General features: G+C 36.5%; 1 protein-coding gene across 3 annotated transcripts in view; it reads left to right on the top strand.

The window, feature by feature from the left end:
• The first annotated feature begins 456 nt into the window (after positions 1-456).
• Positions 457-24197, top strand: part of LOC129237919 (innexin inx1) — a 74633-nt gene continuing 50892 nt past the window's right edge. Inside the window, exon 1 of one of the 3 annotated variants that reach the window (XM_054872907.1) lies at positions 457-1216. The gene's annotated coding sequence lies outside the window, so the exon portion shown is untranslated. The remainder of the gene's footprint in view (positions 1217-24197) is intronic. The other 2 variants (XM_054872906.1, XM_054872908.1) reach the window with 2 other exon arrangements.

The raw sequence follows: 24197 nt of genomic DNA on the forward strand, positions 1-24197 counted from the left end.
GCGTTTTCAAGCGCACGCATACAAACACACTTAACGCTCATACATACATACATGCATGCGTGTAAATACACCCTTATAGAAAGAGCATACAATGTTGGTCGCCGTTTGAATATACTCGCGCTCAACTTAATCCTAAATAAAAACAACAAATATTTGTAAGCATGAATTTTCGAGTTTTACGTTGCGATTACTCTTCGTCTCCGCATTTGTGTACTGTTTGGATGTATGTATATGTGTATGTATGTGTGTGTGTGTGTGTGTTTGTATGTATACATATGTATACTTAATATGTTGTGTTCTCATCACTGCATTTGGCGCTGTTTTAGTCGTCGTCGTTGTTGTTGCTTTTGTTTGTCAGCAATTTTTGTAGTACGTTTTGTGTTATTTCTCGTCTCGTTTCGAGCTTCTTCCACACCAGCCACTGTACAAGCAAATTAGTGTAGTATTTGTGTTGCACAGTACTCAGAGCTAGCCAGCACAAGACGGCGCGTGAATACACAGTGTCGAGCCAGCGTATGAAACAAGCTCACCGCAGCAGTCGTCAGACTAGCCAGCGAGACTCTAGCACAAATAGTGAACGATTACGAGATTTTTGTTTTTTTCTCATAATAAGAATGATTATATTTTAGAAAATCTTTGTACAACGAATTTACCACAAGCAAAAAACAAAAAACAAAATCTCAGTGTTTTAAAAACATTTTCAAATATTCAAATAAATAAATACGAAATATTGTGTTTTGAGGCGTAAAATGTTGCCATGGATTTTCGTGGTATTTAACGCGGCGATCAAGTGAAAGAAAAAACTATAAAAGGTGTGTATTTGTATTCATAGTTATTCACAGCAGCTGTCTTGATTAGCAGCTACGAAGTGTCAAAAATCGCAGCATGCAGCTACTTCCTTTGATCCGGAGTGAAAGAAATTGCGCCTTTTCGGCTACGAATGTTTGAGGAAGTCGCGCAACTTAATCCTTATCAGCCAAACAGCTTAGCTATCTGCCAGCTTACACACACACATACATACATATGTGGACGGTGCGTGAGTGAGTGGTTGTGTTTTGAACAACAAACATAAATACATACAAAAGTGCAAGAAGAAATAAGAAACGGTTGTGCGCGGTAAATAAATAATAATAAATTGCATAGGCAAGGATTTATAGCTGCTGTAGAAATAGGAGAATCCCAAGCGCCAATATTTGTGCGGACAGCTGTTGTGTAAGTACGTTTGCATACTATATACATATGTACATGTCGTATGTATGTATGTGTCATTGTACATTTGACAAGCACTGCATTAGATATTTTAGCACTCAAAATGAGATATTTTTTAATCGTATTTTTAATGCAACTACTAGAAAATTTTGCATTTTAAGATTTATGTCACGTTTTCACATTCTCGATTTTTGGTCCCTAAATTTTAGTACGCTTATACAAGGTGGCGCAAAATGTATCTTCCCATAGGAAGATTTACAATTTTTGTAAATGAAGTCCCACGTCAATCATATTTGACACTTGTGAAGTAGACAGTTGCAGTATACATACATACAAACAGACAAGCAATGGAGGTGGAGACATGGAGACATGGGCCTGAAGGTCAAAATAAAGATTTCCATTACTCAAAATTATTTCATTTTTTATATTCTTTTTATATTTTTTTATACATTGTTTTACTCTTTCATCGGAAGTCAAGTATCTTGGTGTAATACTTGACCCCAAGCTCCACTGGAAGCTGCACATAGAAAATCGAGTTAAGAAGGTCAGTATAGTCTTCTACGCCAGATCTCCCCTTCTTTCGCTGTTATTCGCACTGACCCCTCCATCCGCAAACTGTGCTTTGAGAGTTGTGCTAGGGCTATCTTTCCGAGCAGGCGAGACTGCAAGGAGGGGAGAGTCGGTACGGATATAGATACCTCTGTTTTCACTGATGGATCCAAAATGGAGTCTGGAGTGGGAGCGGCGGTTTACTCTAAATCAGCCATCATTTCGGTCTCCTTTAAACTGCCGGAAACGAACAGCGTTTTTCAAGAAGAGGTCTTCGCGATCCTGCAGCCATGCAAAATGCTTCGGGATCGCTGTTGGGAGTGTTGGTTGATCGGTACTCATGCGGAGAAGCTTGGAATTCCGTACAACCCCTATTGCAGAAGCTGTGGGGATCCTATAAAGAGAGAGAGAGACTGATGAAAAATTTCTCTGCAAATGTCCGGCTCTGGCGGGTAGGCGCTTGAGATTCCTTAGCGTGCGCTTTGAGGATAACTTGAAGAAATTCTCCAGCCTAGATCCCTTTTCTCTCCTCCACTGTATCAGCAGCACTGGATGGATGTAGAAGGTTTTCTTTCCCCAATAATTTTTTTTTGCACAGGTAATGGTCCACATTATGGTATCAAAACGGCACGTAAGTGCTACTTGAAGTGTACCTGGGGTACTCTTGCCATCTTACCTACCTACCTACCTTATATTTTTTTTATATTTGCTTTTTATATAAATGTTTTTTTAAATTTTCTTTTTTTAATTTTTTTTTGTTTTGTTTTTATTTTTTTTTTTATTTTTTTATTTTTTTATATTTATTTTTTTATATTTATTTTTTTATATTTATTATTTTTTTCATTTAGTTAAAACCTTTTCAAAAACAAAATTGCATGATTAATTTTACGCCACTTTGTGTTCCACATAGTTTACATTTTTTACATTTCACCCCTCGCACGTTTGCCGGCTGTCAATTTGAGCGGCTATCGATCTCTTTGTTGAGTTGCTTTAAAATGGCCGAAGAGCAATTAATTTTAATTTTTGATATTTTTTGAAAGCAAAAATTCGAATAGAAAAAACAGCTCATACGAGGTATGTTCAAAAAATAAGTTGAATTTTCAGTTTTCTCAAAAAATATTTATTTATTCATCAATTTCTATTTTATCTCCTTCAAAGTAGTCCCCCTCAGATATACCCCATGATTAGTACCGGGAATGTTTAAATAAAACAAAACAGAGTTAAATTTCTAGCAAATTTATTTTACCTCCTTTAAAATATGACCCGTCTGAAGCCACTCACATGTGGCAACGTTTAACCCAGTCCTCCATGCAGGTAAGGTAAGTTTAGAAAAGTGCGAGAACCGTGAACCGTGTTCGAACCCTCTGGGATGACAGGCTAGTGCACTTACGCTAGACTACCGAGGCCGCTCCTCGCACATGGGCTGGAAAGTCCCGGGCCTAAAAAAGAACACATTTTTTTGCTCAAAATTAGCTTTATTCATCAACGTAATTTCCATCAAGAACAATGCAATCATTCCAGCGCCGCTCTAACATTTTAATACCACTTTTCTAGAACGACTTATTTTTTGCCTCAAAATAGGGATCAGTTTCAGCGATAGCCTCTCCATTCGAGCGGAATTTCTTACCGGCAAGCAAAACTTTGTTTGGGTCTGCGAACAGCCAATAGTCGCTGGGAGTGAAATCTGGCGAATACCGGGGAGGTGGGAGCAATACGAAGTTCAATTCATGTAATTTGTTTGCCATCGTTTTGAGTGACTTGTGAAACGGTGAGTTGTTTCTTTGCCATATACAGACGTTTCTCTGCAATATCGACCTTCAAACGCTCCAATTCTTCTTCTTCTTAATTGGCGCGATAACCGCTTACGCGATTTTGGCCGAGCTTAACAAAGCGCGCCAGTCGTTTCTTTCTCGTGCTAACCGGCGCCAATTGGACACACCAAGTGAAGCCAAGTCCTTCTCCACCTGATCTTTCCAACGCAGAGGAGGCCTTCCTCTTCCTCTGCTACCACCAGCTGGTACCGCATCGAATACTTTCAAAGCCGGAGCGTTTGTATCCATTCGGACGACATGACCCAGCCAACGAAGCCGCTGGATCTTTATTCGCTGCGGTATGTCTATGTCGTCGTAAAGCTCATACAGCTCATCGTTCCATCGCCTGCGATATTCGCCGTTGCCAACGTGCTCCAATACGCTACACAATATTCACGTTGATAGTATTTCCCTTCTCAAGATGGTCGACCAATATCACACAGCGCACACCCCAAAATACCGAGGCCATAACCTTTCCAGCCGATTTTGTGCTTTCGGCCATTTTGGACGAGGTTCACCAGTTGCTGTCTACTCAGATGATGATCGTTTTGATTCTGGAAGGAAGTGATGGAACCATTTTTCATGTATTGTTACATATCGACACAAAAATTTCGGTTTATAACGTTTGAACATGGCCACACACTGCTCAAAATCATCAACACCTTCTTGTTTTTGGTCAACAGTGAGCAAACGCGGCACTCACTTTGAACAGCGCTTTCTAATGGTCAAATGCTCATGCAATATAAAGCCAGCGCCTTCTTTTGATATCTTTACGATGTCAGCCAACTCGCGCAACTTCACTTTGCGATCGCTCAAAACGAATTTTTTTTTAATATATGTTCTCTGGTGTTACCGCCTCATTTGCATCCGGTGTCTCTACGACCACTTTTGAAGTCAGCAAACCATCGTTTTATTGTTGTTTCTGATGGGGTGCAGTCCCCATAACACTTTGCAAGCCATTGCTTCGCTTGAAGGGTATTTTTCCCCATCAAGAAGCAGTGTAATGAAATACTTTTTGATCCCTTGTTTGAGAAATAACAAAAGTAGCGTAATTCTTAGCACAACAACTCACGAACTAATGAATAGAATATCATGAAATTTTTGCAACTGTCTTTTTAAGGTTAGAACTAACTAAATAAAGGTGTGTTAAAAAGAGGTGAATGCAATGCAATGCAAGTACCATCTATGTGCTAGACCTGGGACTTTTCAGCCCATGTGTTATTACGATCAAACCTGTTTTTTTTTTTTTAATTAATCTACAGCGAAGGCGAGCTCCACAATGTCTTTAATTTGCGGTCGCCAGCCACTCAGTACTCACTTTCCAGTTTTATTTTTTCCTATTTCATTTTCCACTGCCAATTCATTACATATTCAAATCTCTGTTACTCACTTCTATTATAGAATTATTTATTCACTTTAATCACCGGCAGCGAGCTATAATTAATCATCATTCCAGCTGCAGTTGTTATTATTGCATATTTATTTTTTTTAAGCCCCTTTCCAGTCATACTTGAATAACTTAAGAGTTGGAAAAACACAGGAAATCACCTGCATATTTGTGCCAAATTATTTGCCATTTTTTGTAAAATCCAAATTGGACCAAAAATTAAAGCGCTCCAATCACATTCACGAATATCTAAGATCATAAGTTTATATGTATGGGTGTATGCATGTGAAATACTAATATTTGAATGTGCATACAAGTACATATAAATTTATATTGGTTACACATACGCGCGCACAAATATTTACATATACGCCCAGTGGGAAATTGACTTCCTTAATAGATGAGGTCAGTTGAAAGAAAATTCTAACACAGCTCTGATAGTTACTCCAAACAATATTTCGTAGTCCAGAAACATGTTTCAAGCTTAAAACTTAGAGTAACTAGAATGACAGGAAATAATTTTGAAACATTTGTGTATTACAAGAAATTACGTACAGGGAAAAGGCGTGACGTAGGCGTTATACTCATATCAAAAGGGGAATCAACCAGTCTTTTCAAATTAGGCAGAGAGGTTCTACGAACCCTTATATATACTGAGTTATTAGTTATCTTACTACACTAGATTATTCAATAGGTTTTGCGATTCGATAGGAAAAACACAATGTTACAGTTTAAAATACATTTTACTATTCATTATAGTCTCCCTCAGGGCGAATCTATTAAAGGTGGTATCGGTAAATCAGCTGGTTCATTTTATTTTTTTTTTTTTCGCCGTGTCCATGTAGCTGTCAGCATAGCATGAAACAAGGCGAATTCATTCTTTGTTTTCTATGTACTTTGCCGCGACAATCAAACGTACAAAATATTGTTGTTGGTATATTGCTACCACCTTTAGTGAAAGCGTATTAGTCTCCCTGAACATCAACACTTCTGTTCCAACGGGATTGCACTTTATAAATTCCATCGCTAAAGTGAGAATCTGGAAGGGCTGCAAAATACGCTTCCACAGCTGTTGTGAGCTCATCATTGGATGAAAAACGCTGCCCATGCACGAATTTTTTTAGGTCTAGATACAGGTGGAAGTCGCTAGAGGCCAAATCTGGTAAATCTTTAATTCATGGATTTGCCAAAATGCTCTTGTGATAATGAAAAAGAATTTTTTTCTTTTGCAAACTGGGTCTTTTCCTCGAAGTTTTTCGCTTCAGCTGGTCTAAACGGTTACAATAATATTCAGCATTTATTGTTTTACAATAAAAAAATTCCTTTCGCATCCCAAAAAACTGATGCTAACACCATCTTGGCCGATTTCTGGACACGAACTCGTTTCGGAGCCGAAGAAACTGGTTTAGTCTCATTACCAAGCTCAGAACCGCAGAACCAGATTCACAGCGCTCTTTAGCCTCTTGTTTTGAATTGGGATCATTGTGATAGCCCCAAGATTCATCCATTCGATGTTGCTGAGAAAGTCGCATTCGAATGTATTTTTGTTCCATTGTTAGCGAATGCGGCAGCCATTGTGCACACAGCTTTTTGAAACCCAATACTTCAGTCAAAATATTGCTTACACTGCCCAATGAGATGTCTAGGGCTTCTACTAAATCTCTTTCAGTCACTCGACGATTTTCCCCATACCATATCCTATATTTTTCAACGATATTTGGTGTTGTTGACGTTTTTCGACCTCTTTGACGTGGATTGTCTTCAAGTCTTGTACGACCAAGCTTAAATTCAGAAATCCATATGTCTTATTAATTGATGGCGAAAAGTCCTTCTACACTTTCGACATTCATTCATAAAGTTCCTATTCTTTCAAAAGTAAAAATTCAACCTAGCACTTTTCTTGATATTTCAGTTATATGCTTTAGTTGTTGTTTTTTGATTACAGTGTGATTGAAATTTTGACAATGGAAGTGGTTGTTGTTCCCGCGAACTCACCTTCTATGGAATCGACAAAATTTGGTTACAAGGGGAAATCTTTAAATTCAGGCATCTTTGGCATCTTTTCGCAGTGTGTGGCCTATCCCCCTCCACTTCCGTAATTTTATATTGTTGCTCAATGGCTGCAAGAGAACTTTTCATCTAACTCATCTTTGCTGATGGCGTTTGGCCACCACACCTTGAGAATATGCCGGAGACATCTCTTTACAAAACTTTAAATTTTTCCGGTAGAAATCGATTTGAAGGAATCAGTTGTTTGGCTGACATCACATAGGTCATGACGGCGGTTTGTTTACGAAAAAACTGAAATTGAATTGGTGATCAAAAATCATTCATATTAGAAAAATCACTCTGGGAAATTTCATTTTATAGTATAGAATCCATCACGATTTGATTTTTAAAATGCGCTGACATTATCCGTTTAGACAAATTTTCCGATGGGAATGTAAAATACACACTATTGGTATATATTTACACTCGGCATCAGGTTTTGAATTTCCAAACAATTCCCTCATACATTTGCACCGAGTCTAAAAAATGCAGGGTAATTATTTCTATATAATTACATAATTACTCATTTAGTAGCTTATCAAAGCATAAAATCATACCAGCTATGCATATTCATATGTATGTAGATATACATATATGGACATATATTATATTCATACATATAAATCTTGGTGCAAACTAAGGCAAATAAGCAGACCTTTCCAGTGAGTTGATATGCAAACTGCAGTTGCACTAAGTTGCAATTATTTCAAAATTTGCTATTTGCGTCTTAGTTACACACACACTTTCTTGGGTATATATGCACATACATACATATATATTATATATATATATATTATATCTATCTAATAACTCTGTTGGGTGTTTGCCATTGCCTGTCGATGAGCGACTGCTATTAGAAAAAGTTTTCTATCAATTGGGGTTTCGTAACCGGGGTTTCGAACTCGGTCACTAGCGCAAAGTAGTCATTCGCGCAACGAAAAAATTTTAAGATACGCAAGTATGGCAATTATTAGCTGAAGACGCATGTCGTACCCTTGATGATATGTCCAATGAGTTGGATGTTGACAGATCAACCGTCAGTAAACGCTCGCACGCGATGGGACTGGTCCAGAAAGCAGGTAACTGGGTGCCACATTAATTGTAGGAGAGGAGTATCGAGAGACGTTTGGTGACGTGTGAGATGCGTCTTGAACGGCAGAAGAAGAAAAGAAAAGGTTTTCTGCATCGCATCGTCACTGGCGATGAAAAAAATCCGAAAAAAATATGCATGCCTCAAAGGTTATGCTGTGCATCTGGTGGAATCAGAAGGGTGCCATCTATTATGAACTCTTTCAACCATCTGAAACCGTCACTGGCGATCGTTATTGACTCCAGCGATCGTTATTGAACAGAACTCTCAAAGAAGAGCGGCCGGAATGGGACGGTAGACATGGCAAACAGATTTTGCTAAATCGATCCAGCAATATTTAGAGGGACTGAATTGGAAAATCTTGCCCCACCCGCCGTATTCCCTAGACTTTGCATCTTCGAATTATCATCTGTTCCGATCAATGCAGTCAGCCCTTAATTGAGAGCGTTTCACTACTTACGAGAGCATTGCAAACTGGCTCAATGAATGGAATAAGTCAAAAGAACTCGAATTTTTCGTCAGAGGATGAAGTCACAAGAACTCGAATATTTCGTCAGAGGAATCCGTATCCTGCCTAAAAGATGGAGTAAAGTTGCAACTTCTAATGGCACATACTTCATATAAATCATTTATTATTTAATTGTTTAAGTAATTCGTAACTTTGGCTAAGAAAGGATGGAAACTTATGGTATTCCTTACTTATTTTCTAAATTCTAAATTCCGATTTAAAAGTTTGAAATTTTGGTGAGAATTTTCCGATTTTTGAATAAATTTTTAATTTAATTTTTCTTAGTTCTAAATTCTGACTTAAAAGTTTGAAATTTTAGTGAGAATTTTTCGATTTTTGAATAACTTTTTTATTTAAGTTTTCTAAATTCTAAGATCTGACTTAAAAGTTTGAAATTTCGAGGAGCATTTTTTGATTTTTTAATAACTTTTTAAATTATTTTTTTATTTTTAAATAATTTTTTTATTTAAATTATATTTTCTAAATTCTAAATTCTGCCTTAAAAGTTTGAAATATCGATGAAATTTTTTTAATTTTTGAATAAATTTTTTATTTAATTTTTCTAAGTTCTAAATTCTGACTTTAAAGTTTGCAATTTTGATGAGAATTTTCCAATTTTTGAATATCTTTTTTAATTATTTTTTCTAAATTCTAAATTCTAAATTCTAACTATAAAGTTTGAAATTTTGATAAATATTTTTTGATTATTGAATAACTTTTTATTTAAGTTTTCTAAATTCTAAATTCTGACTTAAAAGTTTGAAAAATTTTGATGAAAAGTTTTTGATTTTTGAATAACTTTTTTAAATATTTTTTCTAAATTCTAAATCCTAACTAAAAAATTCGAAATTTTGATGAGAATTGGAGCATTTTTGGAATGAGGAGCATTTTTTGATTTTTGAATAACTTTTTAAATTATTTTTTTAGTTTTAAATATTTTTTTATTTTTAAATTATTTTTTGTAAATTCTAAATTCTGTCTTAAAAAATTTGAAATTTCGATGAAATTTTTATCAATTTTTTAAAAAAATTTTTATTTAATTTTTCTAAGCTCTAAATTCTGACTTAAAAGTTTGCAATTTTGATGAGAATTTTCCAATTTTTGAATAACTTTTTTAATTGTTTTTTTCTCTAAATTCTAAATCCTAACTGAAAAATTCGAAAATTTGATGAGAATTTTTTGGTTTTTGAATAACTTTTAAAATTTTTTCTTCATTGTAACTTTTGACTAAAAACTTTAAATATTTTATGAAAATTCTTTGAATTTTGCTAAATAAAAAAAAAATTATTTTGAATGATGGAAACCTTTATTTTCACCTTTTCGCGCTCCATTGCTTGTCTGCAGCTCTCTAGCTCACAGGTGTCTAATTTGATTGGCGTGCCATTGATTGACGCCATTCGCAAAAATTATAAGTTTTCCGATATGATGATTAATTTTGCGCCACCTTGTATATATATGTATCTATTTCTTTTTTCAACTTGACTCAGATCATTATTATCGTCTTTGAACTCTAAATTTATAATTTGCTAATAATATTTTCCCTGTTGTCACTTACCCCGCTCTTGTCAATTTGAAGAATTTCACACCTGCAAGATACCAAAAAAGTTTTATTTTTTTTAATTATTCAAATATTACAATTATAATAGTTGTTAAGCACTGCCTTTTTATATACATACATAAATATGTACTAGCTGTTGTTATAAAAAATTGTAATTAAAATTTTCTTGAAAAAAAAACAACACAGAAAAAATATTATATTACCCTAAAGATGGGTGCCAGAAAAGCCCGTCAATGCACCGCAGCAATAGGGACTGACTACCTTAGTACAGACCAAAAAAACGGAAAAAAGAACAACAAGAGAGATAGCAGTAACAACGCGAGCGCAACAACAACAGCGCAGACATTCCAAATACCAAACCAAACAGCAACCCAAACATGACTTGGAAGTGGATGTAGTGCGCGTATTAAATATCAACAGCAGCTGCTGCTGCCTTCGGTTGTTGTTTTTGTTGCTAACTTGATTTTAGTTTTCGTTGTTAACTTTACCATTAATGTTGTTCTTGTTGTTCCTATTATTAGTTGCTATGCTTCATCGCTGTTTGGCTGCTGTGCTGTCCCGCCAACATTAAATGCTACCTTTACAATTCATTTCCTTTGTTGTTGCTATTTTTGGTTTTTGTTGCTGTTGCTGTTGCTGCCGCTGTTTTCAAGCTTTTGTTATTTTCGTTTTGTTTTTCTACTTCATTTAGTGCAAGTTGGAGCAACAGCATTTGTGGTCAATTATACACAGAATTCATACAGCAACTAAAACAACACTAGCAATTGCAAAAACAAAAACAATAACCAGACAATGTAAGTTTGTATGTCCTAAAATGAAAAATGAGTGCAGCAAACTAAAAACGGAAAACAAAAAAAAATGCATCACCAAAGACACAGCATTCAAAAAATGGGCACAACAACAACAACAACACACTCGTTTTTGATAGACATGCAATACATTTCCGTTTCATTACCAAACGTTCGCTGGTGCAGCTCACAATGAGGCCAGGTGGCTTGAAAGTTGCCGAAGGCGAAGTGTAGTAGAAGAGAAAGGAATTTGAATTTATCTGCTGCAATGAATAAAATCAGTTCAAGGGGCAAATATTATACGATTTCAAAACCGCATCCTGTTTTGTGTCTGCATCCTTCGAAGCAGCCGTCAGCCGTCTAAACCACAAAAATCTTAAAAGCTATGCTGGTGTAAGCAAAATCAATAGTCGATATGAAGAAATTTCCAAAGTTTGAATAGAAAAATATTTTTCATATTTGCAAAGCTGACCAACTTCCTTGGCCCGAAGCCCGTTCTGCCACTCGCTTCTGCAGTCATCAAAGCCACGGTTAGCTAACGGGTTACTCTAACCCAGAAGCGAGCTTTGCAAGCTTAGAGAGGCTGCAGATGGACAAAACTGATGTTACCTGTCATGTCCGACCAACTGTCGCAGTTCCCCTGTCACTAAGCAGATGAAACTGCAGGCAGCTGGTTGGACTGATGACGGGCCACTTTCTATGGGCAAAGCACAGGGAAAAGGTGACCATCTCAGACAGTGCACTCTGCCCAGCATGTGGAGAGGAGGATGGGACGGCGAACCCCTTTCTGTGCCCGGCCTTCGCTCGAATCAGGCTTGAGGTCTTTGACACTGATGTGTTAAGAAGAATAGAAAATATTTCTCGGCGGAGAAATTACTAAGAGATATCCTTTCCAATATCTTTTATTCTATCATTGCTGGTTAACTGTATTCTGGCAAAATAGTAATGATGTCAGAAGCGTCAAACCCATCATGTCAGCGTCATCATTTTTAGAGTTCCAGTGTGGAGCTTAGGGCGACAACGAATTTCTTCCATTTGGGTCTGTTTGCGGCAGTCTCTTAACTTCATTCCAGCTAAGCTGCTTGGCGCGGGTTAATGGCTCAAGCAGTCGTCTCCAGGTATTTGCTGGTCTTTCACGTCTGTGACTTTCTTGGGGTTCCATTAAAGCGTGATTTGACGACATGCCGATGCACATTATTTAGTGCACTTTGCCGGAATAAATTTTTGACGCTGCGAGGAGTAAAGATAGTGCGAAATTTTCGTATTTGTCTTAAGGGGACGCAAACTTAACTCTATCCGGGGATATGAAGTATCTGGGAGTAATCCGTGATTAAACCTTGACCTGGAAAACCCCATTATCGTACATCACAAAGAAAGCTTTAAGAGCAACATGCAGGTGACAAAGGCTTTACGGTAAAACATTGGGTCTGTGGCCAAAGATGATGATGGCATGGTCTTATAAGACAATAATAGTGCCAATGATCACCCACGCCTCTTTGGTATGGTGGCCAGAAGCAGACCAAACTATGACTCAGATAGCAATTAAGTATCGTAAGATAAGATATGCAGAATAGCTTGACTGAACGTGGCGGGAGCATAACGAACTCGCCCTAAAACGGCTTTAGGAATGGTCACGGGACTCCACCTTGTAGCCAAACGGTCTGCAGTTAGTGCAGTCCTAAGGCTTACTAATCTATTTCAACTTAAAGAAGGCAATCTTACAAGTCAAGTAAGAGCATTCTGAGTTCCATCCTGAACTCTGCGTGCCTGACGACCTATGACAAGATGGAAAGAAAACTAGAATTCTCCAAGAACTTGAAGGTGGTCAGCAGTGATCGCTCAGCGTGAAAAAATAATGAAATATCTTTAATGCAGGGCACACACGTGTGGTTCACTGATGGGACCTCAAAGGAAGGCAGCAGTGCCTGGGATGAACCACATTTCAAGATTGGTCAGGGAATATTTTAAAATTCTGGAAACTCTCTAGCATCAAGAAACTTTGTTACTCTAATGTGGATACCAGGACAAAAGGGGCACTTTAAGGAAAAAGGATGCAAACACTCTCTTCATAGGTACTTTTCTGCGGGAAAAATGGGAGCTTCAAAGTACCTTTCTACCTGAGCGGGAACAACGGGCATGCGGCAATAGAAAAGACTCATCAGATCCAGAACGTATAAAGGTAGAGGCAATCTTAAACCTCTGTGATCAACATTCCTCTCGAAATCTCTTGGCATTTCACCATTCTCGGACATTTCTAAAAGTTACGCCGTCTTGAGAAAATCTGCCTCTACACGAATTTTGTAGTTTTTACAATTTAAAAAATGGATTTGAATTTGCAATAACGAATTGATATTAAATTTCGCGTTGAAAATGGATTCGATGGTGCGAGAGTCTTAGAAAAACAGTCGTTTACGGGTGGAATGAATGCTTTAGAAGAGATTGTGAGTCTATCGAGGATGACAAACGTAGTGGCAGTTCGTCGACATCGAAAACTCGATGAAAACAAAAACATAATAAAGTTGGCAAAGGACTTGAACATTCCTTATGGATCCATTCAGGGCTTTGTTTCGTAATGATTCGGTTTACGTTCATGCAAGAAATGGATCGTGTGGATATCGCCAAAGACATGATCCCCAAACCTGAATCCGCCCCAACATTCATCAAACGCATCACTACTCGAGACGAGACGTGGGATGACGTGGATTTATGAGTACAACACTCAATCCAGACATCAAGCGAGTGAGTGGAGAGCTCCAAATTGGCCAAGACCAAAAACACCACGTCGTTTTCAGTCTAAAAGGAAAGCAATACTCACGGTTTTATGGATTATAACGGTTTTATACATCAAACATTTTTGATAGAAGGTCAAACAGTTAACGTTAAGTAATTCGCCAAAAAAGAGAGGATTTGTGGGAAAACAACTCGTGGATTTTGCATGATGATCACCGAGATTGATCAGAAAATGTCTGGCTTCTCTCTTGATTGCATTCCGGTCACAGCAGCATAGAGGGAGCTGGCTAGATAGGGAACTTTGGAGACGGTCTCGTCGCAAAATGAGAGGATTGCGGTTCCCTTAAGAACCTGTGGTCTGCTCCTGGAAAGATGGGTATCGGGGCAACTCAGCAAGCGCGGAGCTTGTGCGCAAATGTGCAAGGTCGCGAGATGCTTTTGGTCACGGGTAGATCGGGGACGCTCGAGAGAACTCCTAAGGCTAATAAAGCCGCAGTCTCGAGTTTGGTGGGTATCCTTACCGGGCATTGTCCGTTAGGTGTCCATGCGATGACGCTTGTGATTGCTGTCGGAGGACGATTGCTGTCCTGAGCTATCTTAAGGTCGAGGTGGAATCATCTCAGCACCTTCTTCTCAGCTGCCCTGCTCTCAACTGACAATGATTTAGACATCTGGGCAATCACTTTTTCGCTACATCTGCGGATATAGCGGTCTTAAATATCATATATCTGATGCAGCTCATCAGTAGCTTGATGCGGGTAATAATTCAGACACCTTACGTCGACGCCAGTGCTTGGTCATCATTCCCTGATCCCAAGGCTCTTTCTTCCTTCCCTTCTCCTTTCCCCTGTATGGCATCACAACGGATGAATTTTGAATATTTGTCCAAGTGGGCCGCAAGCAAGGGCAGCCATTTAACCTAACCTAATCTAACGCACCGTCTCACGGTTCCAACATTATCCGTGAATTTTTGATCAGAAACGAAACAAGTACCACCCAGTAGGCATCGAATTCATCTAATACGACTTCCTACGATTTTTTTCTGTTTGATCGAGTCAAAAAACTACTACGGAGAACACGTTTCTGAAAGGAAGTAATGGAAAAATGAAAGACGGCTTTGACGGCTTTATTGAAAATAGAGTTTCAGAAATGTTTCGGGAGCTGAATCAAACGTTGGCTTAAATGCGCTTAAGCGCACCTCTTAGGAATCATCTTGTATTTTGAATTTTTTGTATATAATCCGGGAACTTTTTGATCAAGCTGGCATACATTCAAAAAAAAAAACTAATTGGCGCGTTCACTCCTGCTTTTATGTGTGGTGTACGTCTTGATGTGGTTCCACAAATGGAGGAACCAAAAGTTTTAAGTTGATTCCGAGCGGCAGATATTTTTTATGAGGAGCTTTTTCATGGCAGATATACACTCGGAGGTTTGCCATTGTCTGACGAGGTGCGACCGCTATTAGAAAAAACTTCTTCTTCATTTTGGTATTTCGCCGAGATTCGAACCTACCTTCTCTCTGAATCCCGAATGGTAGTCATGCACCAACCCATTCGGCTACGGCGGCCGCCAAGGGGCTACCTATGCCATATATAGAATAATCTGGGAAGTTGGAAATGGTGCCTCGTAGGCTCATAGAGAAAATCATGAACCTTTGATGAGTAGCCTACTTTGCTTACCCAAAGCAAAAGTCCAACAAAGAAACTTTTACGCAAATTTAATTGGTCACCAACAGAGTTCAAGAGACAACGATAAAACAAAAGCAATTTCCATTTTGCAAGTTCAAAAAAATTTGTTAATTAACAGTTTATAAAATTTAATTACAAATGGCACACACACACAAGTGCACTCATGTATGTGCCATAAAGAAAATAACACAAATAAAAAACAAAAATGTCACAAAAAAATCGAAATTGTTTTTCTTTGCACAACTCAACATACGACAAGAATTCCATTACATCGATGCCCATAAAATGCAACCAACTAAATTTAGCAAAAATCAATTTAAAATAAAATAAATGCATTAAAGAAGCAGCAAAGCATGCATATGTATGTATTTGTGTATGTATGTATGTATGATAGTAAAAGCGAACATAAATTGCATATTCAATTGATTTCAATTAACCTTTAGGTGAGTCACTTGACCACATCATAACCATCACTAGTCATTACTGGCCTAGCAAAGAGGGCACAGTTTTACTTTGTATGCAGCCACATAGATATTAATGAATGTTTAATAAAATAAATAAAAATAATAATATTAGTCACACGTGTGAAACGTTGGTGGTCAACATAAATTGTCAATTATGAAATAAACAAACAAATTGTCACAGGCATTTTATGATTTACCTAAAGAGTTGCATTTCATTTGTTTATAAATTAAATAACAGTAGTTCAACCGCAGGAACGAGCCATGCAAATGCCGAATCGCATGCCGGTATTGTAGTGATTAAATAAATTTTGTGGTTTGCTTCGAAGGCAATTTGCGGATATGAATTTGTAACTATGTGAGAAATAATAGACTGTGCACACTTTATCAGTTAGGGTAACGGATATATGTACATATACATACATGTTTGTATGTAAAATATATATGCATGCATAAGTAGATATGTAAGCACCTAAAACATAAGCGAAAAACAGTTCTCAGCTCACATACTAAAATGCGCTTCCCAACTTTAGCACAGCGACTTTTGGGCAAATTTTGATCATTTATTTGTTTCTTATTTAATTTTAATATTTTTGTAGATAAATATAGCTTACTCTAATACAAAAACTTTATAAATTCAAGTTCCTAAGTTTGTGTAAATTTGGAAAAAAATTCAGTTACTTTTCAGCATTCCGAACTTTAACTTCAATTTAAAAAACTATTCAACAAATTTATATAAATACTCGTATTTCAAGCTTTTTTATTAGAATTTTTTCACAACTTTCGAGTATGCAGAATTATACTCCATTGAATTTTGTTTTAATAAAATGCAAGTTTTATGTGGCTCATAAGTCGCGTTGATTTTTGGCAATTTTTTTTCTTGGCCGTGTGGCGCATTTTTTTCATATAAAAAAAATCAGCATTTCTTATTTGGAGAAAATGCACAAGACGGTGAGCAAAAAAAATTGTGAAAAATCAACACGATTTTTAAACTACTTAAAACTTGCACTTTATTATACCAAAACTTAATAGACTATAACTCTGCATACTCGAATTTTTTCTAAAAATTCGGAATAAAAAATTGTACTGCTGTTGAAAATTTTTTGAATTTTTTTTTTTCAAATTTACACAAACTTAGAACTTAGATTTATAGATTTTTGTAGTAGAAAGAACTATATTTTCATTAAAAAATTAAGATTAAATAAACAATAATTAAATGCTCAAAACTTTTCAATAACTCCCTGTTCTATAGCAATGAAGTCACATAAGAAATCTCAAATCAAAAACTCAGGCATTTGTTAAAGCGAGAAAATCCGCAAGACGATGAGCAAAAAAAATTTTGAAAACTCAACGGAACTTTTGAGCCACTTTTAACTTGCACTTTAAGTGGCTAAAAATTCTCGTTGATTTTTGGTAATTTTTTTCTTAACCGTGTGGAGCATTTTTTCCATTTAAAAAAAACTCAAGCAATCGTTACATGGAAAAAATGCCCAAAAAAAATTGTGAAAAATCAATGCGATTTTTGAGCTACTTAAAACTTGTATTTTATTATAGCAAAATTGAATAGGCTACAACTCTGCATACTCGAGAATTTTTTTTTTAATTCGGAATAAAAAATTTGGACTGCTATTGAGAGTTTGTTGAATTTTTTTCTTTTCAAATTTACACAAACTTAGGAACTTAGATTTATAGAGATTTTGTAATAGAACGAGCTATATTTCCATTAAAAAAATATTAAGATTAAATAAACAATAATTAAATGCTCAAAACTTTTCAATAACTCCCTGTTCTATAGCAATGAAGTCACATAAGAAATCTCAAATCAAAAACTCTGGCATTTGTTAAAGCGAGAAAATCCGCAAGACGATGAGCAAAAAAAATTTTGAAAACTCAACGGAACTTTTGAGCCACTTTTAACTTGCACTTTAAGTGGCTAAAAATTCTCGTTGATTTTTGGTAATTTTTTTTCTTAACCATGTGGAGCATTTTTTCCATTTAAAAAAAACTCAAGCAATCGTTACATGGAAAAAATGCCCAAGACGGTGAGCAAAAAAAATTGTGAAAAATCAATGCGATTTTTGAGCTACTTAAAACTTGTATTTTATTATAGCAAAATTGAATAGGCTACAACTCTGCATACTCGAGAATTTTTTTTTAATTCGGAATAAAAAATTTGGACTGCTATTGAGAGTTTGTTGAATTTTTTTCTTTTCAAATTTACACAAACTTAGGAACTTAGATTTATAGAGATTTTGTAATAGAACGAGCTATATTTCCATTAAAAAAATATTAAGATTAAATAAAAAATAATTAAATGCTCAAAACTTGTCAATAAGTCCCTGTTCTATAGCAATGAAGTCACATAAGAAATCTCAAATCAAAAACTCAGGCATTTGTTAAATCGAGAAAATCCGCAAGACGATGAGCAAATAAAAATTTTGAAAACCTCAATGGAACTTTTGAGCTACTTTTAACTTGCACTTTAAGTGGCTAAAAATTCTCGTTGATTTTTGGTAATTTTTTTGTGGATCGTATGGCGCAGATTTTCATTTAAAAAAATCTCAAGCAATCGTCACATGGAGAAAATGCAAAAGACAGTGAGCAAAAAAAATCGTCAAAAATCAACGCAATTTTCAGCCACGTAAAACTTGCACTTCATTGTAATAAAATTTAATAAACTACAACTCTGCGTACTCGAAATTTTTCTAAAAAATTTTTCTAAAAAATTTCGAATAAAAAATTTGGACTGCTGTTGAAAATTTGTTTTTTTTTTTCAAATTTACACAAACTTAGAAACTGAGATTTATGGAGTTTCTGTAATAGAATGAGCTATATTTTCATAAAAAATACTAAATTTAAATAAGAAACAAATAAATGGTCAAAACTTGTCAGTAAGTCGCTGTTCTTAGTAACAAATTGCACTCAAATTTCTCTTCACAACTTTTTAAATGTATGTACGTAAGCATAAAAAAATGGAACTAAAAACCCTAAAAAAATACGCACATTGCAATATATAAACCTATACATATTTGCAGATAAGTTTCAATATGCTCATACATACATATGTACAAACATACATTCATTAGCAGTTGGCATGCGATTGCGTAACCTTGACATTGATCGGCGTTTAAACCAGTTTAGCGACAGCAACGGTTGCTAATCTGTTATACATATAAACATATAATATGTTGTATAATAAAAATAATTTGTAAATTGCTGCTGTTTTTTTTTCATCATTCTCTGGCAACCTGATTGCACACCCACATAGCTGAGATAAATCAATGACATATGAAAGCTTGCACGGGGTAGATTAGCTTCTAAATGCATGCATACCATCTACAGGTGCTTAATATGTGTGTGAATATGTGTGAAAGCATATATATATATACATTGCATATTACATAAGTATTTACTTGCATTACATAGGAGCAAGTACCCTGCAGGAAATTCACAAGTACTCAACTAGTGCGTTTCTAGAAGGTTTAAATCACAGTTAGTTCCCATTTTTTCTATTTTCCTTATACGAGTAAGCGTGATTGATAAATATTTACTACTAAATTCAGCGAATGAAATCGCATAAACTTCGCAACCTCTTTTCAATAGTTGGACACCCAAGCGCTAAATTCGATAAATTTTATCCTATTACTCGTATCAAAAAACTGTCACCAAGATATTTATTTATCTAACCAGTTGTTTATTACTAGCGGTACATTGACGATTAAAAAAAAAAAATATTTTTTTTACAACTCGGTATTTATTGAATTGAGTTCTAGCAGTTCCAAAATAATCGTAAGTCCACTTATTTTTGAATCAACAATCAACTTCGCGTGGCCACAGACTTAAGAGGTTATATACAGGGTGAACGATATGAAGTGTTACCTATTCAAAACACCATAACTTTTTTGTGTGAAATTAGTTTTTATTGATTCAAAAGGCAAAAATGTTCAAAAATGATTACAATTTTAACATATATTCACTTCCGCTCGATATGACCACTTTTCGCCTTGACTGTAGCCTTCAACGGTCAAAAAATGAGTTGCATGCTGCACGAATGTGATCTTGAGGTATTTTGGCCCAATCTCGTATAATCGCTTTTTTCAGCGCTTGCTTTCCAAAATGTACCAGATGGAATAGTCCATCGGATTTGCGTCTGGCGAATTCGAAAGACATTGTGTGGACGAAATGAAGTGTGGAACATGATTTTTTAACCATTCTTGGTTCACACGAGCTTTATGAGACAGTGCCGAGTCCTGTTGGAACGTCCATGGTCTACGACCGAAATGCAGCTTCTAAAACATTTTCCCGATAATAAGTCGCATTCACTTTGACACCAGGCTCGATATAAACGATTGGAGAGCGTCCATCAGCGGTCACTGCGGCCCAAACCATTACTTGCCATGGGAAATTGCTTCGAGTGACCATACGTAGGCTCAAATTCTCGTATGAGCGTTCGGTCAAGTAAACACGATCATTTTGAGTGTTTATGAACTGCTCAATTGGGAAATTTTTTTTTATCAGAAAGCACCATGTTAGGAATTTTGCACCGAACTTTTTTTGCTGGGGGGAAAGATCGTGTGCTTTTTGGAACTTGGAAGTCTTGACCTTGAGCTCAGTTTTCAATATGCGTCGAATGCTGTCTTGCGGGATTTTCAGTTCTTTGGCCATTTTTCTTCCACTTCGAAGAACGCCGAACCATTTCTGGCGTTGTTGTGGGTTTTTTGGTCCACCTGCGTAGCGTTTTGCAATGCTACCAGTATCATTGTAACGTTTTATACGGCGATACACAAACATTTTATTCACTTTGAGGTGACTGAGCTCACGAACAATGGCTGGTTGTGATTTTCCAGCCAAATATAACGCAATCACACTGTTACGTTTGAATTCCATCACAGAAAAAAATAATTCAACAAAACTGAGACGCAAATGCTTTTGATGGCTTATAAACAATATATTGAACTTTCATTAAAACAATTTTGACGTTGATGTCATCAGCTGTTTTACAGGTACAAGCAGCGTGAAGTTGGTAACACTTTATATCTTTCACCCTGTACAGTTAGAAAGCCGAAAAAAGCTAATTTTGCGGATTTTTTTCTGAGAAAACTTTTAAATTTATTGCGCTAAAAATTTGTACACATATTATGTTATCTTTTATCTGTATTTTAAGACTTAGTATTAGTAAAAATATTTATTTGGAAAGGAGCTACAGCTGATCTCCGGGAACTTCTCTCAAAGAAGACGTTTTGCGGTGGCGGCGACTATATCTCAGAATTGGATCCTCTGATATTAAAAAACCAAACAGATTTCCTTAAAGTTATGTTAAATCTAGTAATTAATCGAAAGAATAAGAAAAATATTTTTTTTAGAAAAAATGGCGGTTCCTAAAAAAATCGATTTTTGACCAATATTTCGGCCTTAAATTGCTTATAAAAAAAAAATTTTCGGTGAGAATTACTAAAAAATATATTCATTTATTTTTGGTCACCGACTGTGAAAACTCCATTTTGAGAAAATCGCGCTGCCGCTCCGGCTTTGTACTTTCAAGCACTCTGAAGCGCCTTTCCAACTTCGAAAATATTCACCGAAACGGTATTAAATTTTCTGTGTGCATTCATAATGTGCATCTTAATATGTAATTACATTAAGAAAATAAAATACAAAAAATCGATTTTTTGAAGATTCTAACTGTATATAATCCCTTAATGCGCGAAAAACGCAATTTTATATCTACACTTTTTGGTTCTGACACTGGCTCAATCTGGGCGAAGTTTGGCTTCTTCAAGTTTTTTCGGCAGGGAATGTTTGACACAACCTGGTGCTTGCATTATCATACCGAAATTGTAAAATCCACTCATAACATTATTTTTTGCTATTGAATACAGTATGAGGGTCATTCAATAAGTCCTTAAAAAATCGGTGAGATGTTAAAAGCATCGAGAACGGTTAGTAATTAATATGCGCCATCCTTCACTAGAGAGCTGTTTCAATTTGGGTTATATTGTTGTAATAATACAAATAAAAACCCTTGTTATTTTTATTATCGGTTGAAGCAGAAACTTTTGCTTATTTATAGGAATGAAAAGAGTGAGGTCAAAATCATGTAACTTTAGTTTGAACTAACATAGGTATATCGTAATCACCAAGTTTGGCCCCTAACGACGATTTTTATTTCCACACTTGTAAAAATTGCTCAGCCTACAACGGCTCACGGTCAAATGTGGAGATCATCACCGAAACAAATACCAATTTCGAGTACCTTTCGAAGTATCTTTCAAAGGTTCTTGGGTTAAGGGAAGCTTGCAAGATAATCAGAAATCATGCGCAACAACTACGGCAGTATATATTTTTTCAATTAGTCAAGCAGCCATCTTAGCTTTAAAGTCACCTGAAATAAATTCAAAAATCGTCAGACAATGCAAAGAAGTGTTAAATGCCTTAGTACGAACGACAGACATCACCCTCATCTGGGTACTTGACCATAGGAACATCGAAGGAAATGAGAAAGCTGATGAGCTGGCAAGACAGGGGGCTCTACAGGCTCTAGAGTATCCGAAGTGGGGGCAGCCCACTGCTTCCCAGCGCGTAAAAAGATGGAGTGGCCGTATAACGATAGATGTATAAGCTGCAATCAAGAAGATTCTGGCGAGACAGTCTTCCACCATCTCTGTGTGAGTGCCCAAGTCTGGATGCTCTACGTCAAAGGATGCCGGGGGAATTCTCACTGGGCAACTTTGTTGAAATTGCAGGAAAGAAAATAGATGGCATAGGCAGATTTATACTCAAATCAAATTGGTTTGACATAATAACGGCAGTGGTTCTACTAGTGGTGTCCCAAAATGGTACATGTTGTGCTAATTGAGTCTGGGTTGTGTCACTCAGGCAGCATCTCTACCAACCAACCAACCAACCAACCAATCTTCCGAAGTCTTACTTTTGGAAACATGTTTGGAGAAGTGTACAGAGCTTAAAAGAGATTATATTGAAAAATATAAAAAAAAATTCTAAAATAATATTATAAATAAATAAAAAATTCTAAAATAATAAATTAATAAAAAATTCAAAAATATATAATTTTTTTTCAAATTTTTAAAATAATGTTTTGTTTTTACCTTTTTCTATAAACTTATTGAACCGCCCGCGTACTTAAACATTTAATATATATGCAAACATATTATCGCACTCCCGGCTCAGAATTCGCTCTAACACCTATTACATACACACATACATACAAATATGCCGTGGATGTGTGTACTCGTACTTGCAAAATGCAACGCTGTCAGCACGCCATACCCTATAACAATAGAATTTATATTATAATTAGCCTGTCTTCACTAACGTCACGCCTCATGCTTGGGCAGCATCACTTCAAAGCTGCAATTACTTAAATTTATACTCATACAGTGAAGCCTCGATATAACGAGAAACTAAATATAAAAAAAATTTTGGCGAGTTCCTTGGTAAAACTCGTTATTACGAAATTTCCGAAATAAAAATTCTATATTAAAACGGCGATATTTTGAACATGAAGACCTTTGGAATATATTGACAGTTAAAGTTCCGTTAGCAAAAGCCTCTACATGACGAAGTTTAGTGCGTTTTTTCTTTAGTTTTGGCAAGCTTCTGTCAAATGAGGGTAAGAACGAAAAACCCCCTCAATAAACCATAAACAGTTCTCATCCGAGGCTTTGTTGTGTCTTTCATTGGAGAAAGATTTTTACGTGGCGGATCCCAAACCGAGCGCACAAGCAGAATCCTGGGTTTATTCGCATTCTCACATTAGATCGCTCCGAAACGGAAGTTTAGGAGCTATACAGAGGATGCTTGGGTGAAGCCCGGAAGTTGTGAGATGTTTGGACGGTATGCAGTATAATCGTCCTCGTCGTGGCCATACCTAAGTGAATGGCAATGAGGTACTCTCCCCACTTGCGGGGATTTCTACACACGGAATCATCCTATGTAAAGCGCAGAAGCTTGGACGATAACAATATCCGATGAGGTGAGGGGTGTTTAAAAAAAAGATTCTGCGGAACATTTTTGGGCATTCGCCCTTTGGCGACGGCGAGTATCGCAGGCGATGGAACGATGAGCTGTATGAGCTTTACGACGACATAGACATAGCGCAGGAAATAAAGATCCAACAGCAACGTTGGCTGGGTCATGTCGTCCGACTGGAAACAAACGCTCCGGGTCTAAAAGTATTCGATGCGGTACCAGCTGGTGGTAGCAGAGGAAGAGGAAGACCTTCTCTGCATTGGAAAAATCAGGTGAAGAAGGACTTGGCTTCACTTGGTGTTTCCAACTGGCGCCGGTTAGCACGAAACGACTGGCTTTGCTGAACTCGGCCAAAATCGCGTAAGCGGTTATCGCGTCAA

Source organism: Anastrepha obliqua, chromosome 2 (genome assembly GCF_027943255.1).
Source record: "Anastrepha obliqua isolate idAnaObli1 chromosome 2, idAnaObli1_1.0, whole genome shotgun sequence".
Classification (NCBI taxonomy): domain Eukaryota; kingdom Metazoa; phylum Arthropoda; class Insecta; order Diptera; family Tephritidae; genus Anastrepha; species Anastrepha obliqua.